Genomic DNA, 7,971 nt, shown 5'->3' on the forward strand with positions numbered 1-7,971 from the left:
AGGGTAGGGAAATTCAATTTCAATTCTCTTTTGGAAGAGTGTCAGGATTTGTCATCATCCTTAATCTATCACACTCCTCTTTCCTATTCCCCTACCTCCTTTCTTCCATTTCTCTATCCGTAAGCCTAGTGGTTTGAAATATCATTTATTCTGCTGATTTTTGCATTAGTCAGAAATTCGAGAAATGTTTTACTGGGCTGGTTGGTAATTTACACATTATGTCTAGAAATCTCTTTTGGCAAATCCAAGGGTTCATTAGGCAAACTTCATTTACCATGCTATGGCAGGCAACCAGGTTGCCAACATTTTTGCCAGTATAGAACGACTTCCTTTTCTTTGGAATCTGATGATTTTTTTCCTCGTTGTCCTTCAAGCCTTCACCAACAGACTCTTCAAAGTCCTTCCAGTTTCTGCCTGCTGCCTGGTCCAAAGCCAAGGCTATATATATATATTTTTTTAATGTAACCCAATTTTAGGTACTGGATTCAGTTCCATTTATTTATGACCATGTAACAACTTACCATGAAATTTAGTAGCTTGAAACAAAAATTTAATTTTGCTCACAACTTTGTGGATCAGGAATTTTAGAAGGGGATGCTTAGGCAGATTATCTCAAATCCGTAGGGTGTCAGCTTCCAAGATGACTTCTTCACTTGCAGCCTGTTGCTTCAGCTGGGGCATCGGCAGTTGATTCTGCCTATTGACTGGAAGCTCAGCTAGAGCTGTGGATGGATGTCCACATGCAGTCTCTCCATGTGGCCTGGGATTCTCATAGTGTGGATGGAGTGTGGGTTCTCAGAGGAAGCAACTCAAGACCAAATGTACTTATTTCCTGAGGATGACATGACAAATTTCCATGGACGAAGTGGCTTAAAACAAGAGAAATGTCCTCTCTCACAGCTTTGAAGTCCAAAATCAAAGTGTAGTGGGGGTGCCGTGCTCCCTCTGAAGGTTCTAGGGAAGAATCCTTTCTTGCCTCTTCCTTACTTTGGTGGTTGCTGGCAGTGCTCGGTGTTCCATGGCTTATAGCTGCATCAATCCAGTTTCTGCCTTTGTTTTTACACAGCTGTCTTCTGTCTGTGCCTTTGTGTCTCCTAGTATCTCTCTCCATTTAAGGGTATCAGTCATTGCATTTAGAGTTCACACTATTCTGGTGTAATCTCAGCTTGATTACAACCACAAGCAAACTATGTACAAATAAGGTCATTTTCACAGTTACTGGGGGTTAGGACTTTAACAGATTTGGGGGGAACACAACTCAGTCCACAATACTGAATGTTCCAAGTGGCCTGGACTGAGGTTGTAAGGCTTAAAAATATAGTCAGTCAACCCTCAGAAGTCCTAAAATGTCACTGCTGTCACATTCTATTGATCAAACAAGTCACTGGTGCCAGTTCAAAGGCAAGGGTAGGGAAATTAGACTTTGTCTTAGTGGGCAGGGGGGCGGGAATCAAGGACTTGCCATTATCTTAATCTATCATGCTCCCCTTTTCTCTTTTTCCTACCCTGCTTCCTTCCATTTCTCTGTCCCTCTCTTTTCCTCCCTAGGATACTTGAAGTTAAATGTATGTATTATGTAGCTCCACTAAGTTATCTTTAAAACATTTGGAAAAAAGAACTTTTTGTTTTATTATAACTTCTGTGATTATTATAATAATCTTAAGTTTTCCTGAGAAAATGTGGGGTATATTTGTGTGTGTGTGTGTGAGTGAGACACCAAGAGAGAGAGAGAAAGAGAGGGAGAGAGATGATAAAGAGAGGAAGGTGAGGGTGAGAGTTGGAGTTGAGAGGCAGGAGTGGCAGAGGAAAAGGGGAGAGGAGGTGTGTGTATTGAAAGCATTACAATGAATAGCTTGTGATATATCCTTTCAGAGGCATCCATGATTGATGCAATGTTTTCTCACCAAATACCAAACACAAGCACTCTTTCTGTTCTCAGAAGTTCATCTGTTCTTTACTCAGAATAGCCTAGAAATCAGGTAGAAGTTGAATAGTTTTTAGAGCTCCCATTTAAGAGATGATGGAACAGATTCAGAGAAAAGGAAAGAAACTTGTTGAGTCTCTCAAAGGAAGGCAGTCAGAACAGGATCAAAAGGCAGCACCCATTTGTCTTGTGGTATCTCTGCTGTCTTACTGTTTTGAGGTTCTAAAATGTGCATCGTGTCACAGTTCCATTTCTGGCATTTGGCTGCCACATCAGGATTACTTTCTCCAACAGAAGCCTCCAGGAAATATACAGATATGGGCATTTTGAATAAAAAGCAAGTTGTTTTTCTAGGTGACATTACCTCATCACTTTTCAATGTAGATTTATGAAGACTATTATTTTTCAAAAATGTTTATTGTGTTTCCTATTAAGACTCTCTTCATCTGGCCTCTCCCTAATGCCATCCCCTCTCTCTCGAGGGAGGGGTATACTTCCCTGCCTGCTGACTTTATACTTGGCCACCTGCCTTGCTTTGACCGTGTAAACTGTATGGAAGTGAGCTGTATTATTTCTGAGCGGAAACATTAAGTACCTCCAGGTGGTTCTGTTGTCACCTTGCCAGAGACTGGCCTGTCCCCCACAGGTCCTCATCCCTGACCTGCATCCTGGGGTGATGGAGCAAAAAAAGTCCATGCCACACGACAATGGCAGTATAACAGGAGCCAGAAACAAACTTTTGGTGTTCTAAGCCACTAAAATTTTCATATTCCTTGTGGCTGCAGCATAACTCAAAATGACTCATACATTGTATATGAGAATAAAAATTTTGCAGGGAACTGGTATGTTCCCCTTTCTGAAGGAGTCTCTCCATTTCTGTATAGCTGGGAAGATGTCTCTGAATACATAGAACTTGACTTTATGTTCATCTGGGTCCTTGAGTGAGGTTGTATCATCCAGTGATTAAATTATGGGGATCTGCCGTTGATTGGATTTCCACTTTCTGTCTGTGTGACCTTGGGCAAATTGCTAAACTCCTTAAGCTTCTGTCACCTCATCTAGAAAATGGAGACAATAATATATACCTCATGGGATTATTGAGAGAATTCAATTAACTAAAGCAGTGGTTCTCAACAGGGATAATCTTGCCACCCAGGAGACATGTGGTAATGTCTGGAGGCATTTCTGTTTGCTGCTACTGGCACCTAGAAGGTCAAGGCTAGGGATGCTGGAAAACATCCTATAAAGGACAGCTTCCTACAACAAATAATTTTCCAGCCCCAAATGTCAAGAGTGCTGCAATTGAGAAACCCTGAGCTAAAGTTAATATGCAACACAATTCTTGGCACACGGTGAGAAAAAAATGAATGTTTGTCATATACGATATTATTAAGTGGACTTAAATAACAATCTGGGAATACGTGCAATGATTTGTTATAAATCAATCCTAATTTTGCAAGTTTATAGAAAGATCTGTGTTCAACTGCAAATATATAACTAGAAAAAAATCATTGCTCTTTCAGATGGTTTGGCCGTGACATTCTGTAAATCCCACAGTGGTTTTATCAGTAGTAAAATAGAAGAGGCTAGAAATTCTCTGAAATTTCTTACAGTTTTTCATGAGATACTTCAATTTCTGATAATTATTGTCAGCACACAATGTACATTAGACAGGGTTTATAAAACTATATGCATTTAAAATGTTATATAAATACGTAATGCATGAAAGTAAATTGCCTGAATAATAAATATATTTACCCAAAGAGTAAATAAAACAGCTCATAAGAAGCTGTTCCAATTATTCAGGAAGACACCACCCTCTATGCTTGACTTTCTTTCATTGCTTTGAGTCATGAGAATAGAACCCGGAAATATGGTCTTGCAATGAAATTGGGAAATGACATCATCTAAAGCATCCCAAAAATCTAATATAAACTGTCCTAACTCTTTCCTTTTGTCAGTGTTCAAGGACACTCCAGGATTTGTGAATCTACTTTTCCTAACAGGAAACTTTGCTGATAATTAAGGCCAGGAATGAGCTGCATGGAAAGCTGTTGGTCTTCGTGCAAAGGCTGGCAGATGCTTAGCTTCTAGTGTTAGTGACTAACCATCTGGTAACCTTGGGGCACACATTTTCTAGGCATGAATTTATTCATCTTTAAGATGAGTTTATAGTTAGGTCTCTGCATTCCTCTTCAACTTATAAATTATGTAAATTTGTGACTCCACATGCCCATTTTATATACATAACCTTTCAGGTCCATGGAAGAACTGCCCTTGTTAGAGTGTCATTTAAATAGGAAGAAACCTGAATAAAGTATCTTAAAATCATTGCTGATTCACTGTTTTCTTCTATGTTTGACTACTTACTGTTTTCCTTTTAGGCTGTGGCTGGTTTTTGTTTTTGTTTTTCATTTGTTTTTTTAATTTAAAAATCTAGCAGGAGGCTAGCCTCTAGCATTGAAGAATAAGAACGCATCGTAAAATGTCCTCTTAGATACTTTAACAGCAAATAATAATAGTAATGATAGCTGTCACATTCTAGTACAGTGCTATGTGCTGTGCTCTATGCTGTGTTTTACACACATTACCTCAGTTAATTTTAACAGCAACCCTGAGATGGAGGCTTTATTAGCCATTTTTCCATGTGTGGAAATGGAGACTTTAGTGAACATTGAGTCTATCCAAGGCTGTCAATACATAGTCTTAACCACTGTGCCTTGTAGTTAAATGCCACTACTTGATTCCTTTCACAGAAAGTGATAACAATATGGACTTCTTAGAAAGTGAGGACACATTTCTCTTTTCTGAAAATGTGATTTACCTTTGCTTCTCTGAGGCGTTAATTTGTTCTTTCCATGTATCTTCTCACACTTATCTCTGCACTCTCATTGCTAACTTTACTCTCCCTTTGTCTCAGGCCAGCTGAGTGGTGGTGAAGAAGAGATCAAAAACTGGCCCGAAGATTGTGGCAGGACAGAAACTTGATGAAACACTAGCTATTTACCAATCGTGTAGCTCATGTCTTTGGAAATCCTCTTCCTCTACATGGAAGAAGAAAATCATTTTTTGAGTATTTTTATGAAAGATAAGACTGTGGTCTCCATATGACTGTTGACTCCAAGGGCCAAGGCCTTTGAATCCCATTCAGAAAGATGGCCCAAAATATGAGAATGCACATTTATTCTTTTCATATATAAAAATTGACTGTAACACTATCTTAGTCTTGGGGGAAAAACATAAATAGTATTTCATTTCTATTAGTTACTTGATATTAAAAATCTCTAAAGTCCTCTGGACCACTAAAAATATATTCCAGGATTTTCTACTTCTACCCTTATAGACTACTTACTAAGTGCCACTTTCTCATGTATTATGTTGTTTAATCAACATGATAACTCTCTGGGTTAAGTGCTGTTGTTTTACCATTTTATAGATGAGAAGACTGATGCTTAGAGAGTTAATAACTTTATCAGTGATCCACAGCTAAGAGATGGTAATTCCAGGACTCAAACGCAGGCCTCTTAACTATAGTGGGTACGCCCTTAACCTTTATATCACTCTACTGAGCAGAAAGAAATCAGACTCAACCAACAACCAAATTCTTCCATCATAAATTTTTAAAAGTCTTGCTGAGGAGATATTTGTTATTCAAAAAGTCCAACATTTTTTCAGAGTTCAAATCTGAGCAATTTACAGGCAATTACTTGAGGAACTGACAATTGTAATTCTATCTCTGCTTATGAAAATGGATTCATGAACATATTTGTATTATTTCATATAGGGGTCTCTGTGACTTCCACGAACTCTTTTGGTATAGGAGTAAATGTATTCTAGTTAACTGCATTGGTGGCACTGCTACTTTGGATCTGAAAATCAAGCTGTGATCTGACTTTCATTATGATGAGTTATAATAATTTCGAAGTTAGAATAAAACAGGTAGACTGAACCCATTCGATGAACAAAAGATGTCCTGTTTTTATAGGCTGGCTTGGAGCTAGAACAGGATGTAAGCTCAACTTAGAAGTTCTATTTGTGTGTACATTGCTCTTACCTAGTATCTTAAAATGCACTGAGAAAGGATTAGTTACACAATTCTTAAAAAATAATAAAGTTAAAGAAGAAATAAACCAACAATTGTGCTAAAATCTCATGGGGCAAAATGAAATCTATTTACTCTGCAGTAGTTTGGCAGATTAAATTTCATAATTTGTATACCTATATGTAGTTGAATTTATAGCTGAGTTCTTGGATTTTTTCATCTTATGATGTCTGCATTTGTTTCTTTGTATAATTAATATAAAATGTTTTCTTTTGGCCTCTGTTATTTAATTTCGCAAAGTCCTTTGAGATACAGTTTTATCCTTCAAAGGTGGGAAAATTTCTGTTTAATCTGAGTAGATTCAGATTTACTTCCATTCCTATGAAAAAAGGAACATTTACCAAAGTAGCAATTCAATTTGTAAACTTGCAGAACATTTCTTTCTGCCTTGCTCCATTCGTTTGAACTCTTACTCAGTTTTGCTATTTTCTTTTCATCTAGTCATTCCTGGAATCAGCATGTTTCTGGAATTTGAAGAGAAGATTTGTTTTTAAAAAGTGGGGGAGGGGTTACTCCACAGGATTTTTCCTAAAATAGAATTTGGGAGCATCCCGTGAACACAGCTAGAAGGGAGAACATTAAAATGTAAAGGCTGTCTTATAAACAGAGTACTTCAAAATGATTAAGACCTGTCCTAAGAAAAAGTTTAAAGTAGTGAAAGCATTGCCTTTGGGAGTCCCAGACTTTTCTGCTTGTGCTCTCTACACACTTCTGTTTCCCATCCTCTTTCACTTCGTCACCCCCACTTACCCTAACAGGTTTTCCGAATCCACCCAAAGTCTTATTCATGCTTCATAAGGAACTCACTTTTAGGAAATGATACCATTCCATATATTTACTCTTTTAAACAGCTAGTGGATAAACAGATTCTGGGTCCAGGTATTGGGATGTGAATTCTGGAAAAGACTGTGAATAAAATATAGTCCCAGAGGTCCAGGATATTCACAAGACAGTTGAGTGGGAGAGACAAATCAGTGTACTACTTTAACTGTGTGTGAGTTGTGTGGTATGCTCAAGCAAGAAGTAGACATTTCTACATCTCTGCAATACATGTTATATAGAAAATTTTTCTCTTTCCCAGCAATATATAAAATACATTCTATATTCAAGGCATCAGTGCTTTTTAAGTTAGTCTTTAACAATTTGACCAGTCCCTGAGAGCTTAACAAAAATCTACTGTGACTAAACAGAGTAAACTAAAACTACCCGTAAAGTTTTATGGTATAACTCCCAGTAGTGAGACAGATTTTCAAAGAACTATGGGGAAAGTGTTGATCGAATAGTGGTTTGAACAGTTTCACAAACAGATTTTTTGTAGTAAATAGGGACACATGAGATTAGTTATCTTGTCCTGAATGCATTAGATATGTAAATCATCCAGGCAACTCTCTTATCTTTGAATCCCTATTCTCCAAGCCAACTAAATGGTTTGGTTTAGCATCCAGATCTGTTCAAGAGATACAGAATATTCTGGTCATACGTTCTGCATGATTCTTACAGTTTTCATTTTGATTAATGAAGTGATAGTTCGTTTTACATGTCATTCTCTGTAAGCTTGGTTAATGTGCGAGCCCTCTTCTCCCCAGATCTGATAAATTAGGTTTCTGAGCCTGTATAAACTGAAGGACAGACCTTGGACTAGGATGAACTCAGTAAAGGAAATGTCCTCTTACAGCGTCTTGGAAGTCAGCCCACTTGCTCCTCTGGAGACATTGTCACTTTCCTGTGTTCCTTTATTCTGAAATTTTACATTTGTAACTAGAAGAGGGAGCTCAACACACAAAATGTGTTTTGTTGCAGGGCATTTGTCTCCTTCCAGCTAAACGTGTAGAGAGAGGTTTCTTCCCTTCCTGTCTCCTTCCATTGTTCTAAATTTCATGGATCTTGATTCTAGAATTAACTGAGGTTAAAAAGAAATGTCGATACCAATACCTTGAAAACCCTA

This window comes from Hippopotamus amphibius, chromosome 2 (assembly GCF_030028045.1).
Source record: "Hippopotamus amphibius kiboko isolate mHipAmp2 chromosome 2, mHipAmp2.hap2, whole genome shotgun sequence".
NCBI lineage: Eukaryota > Metazoa > Chordata > Mammalia > Artiodactyla > Hippopotamidae > Hippopotamus > Hippopotamus amphibius.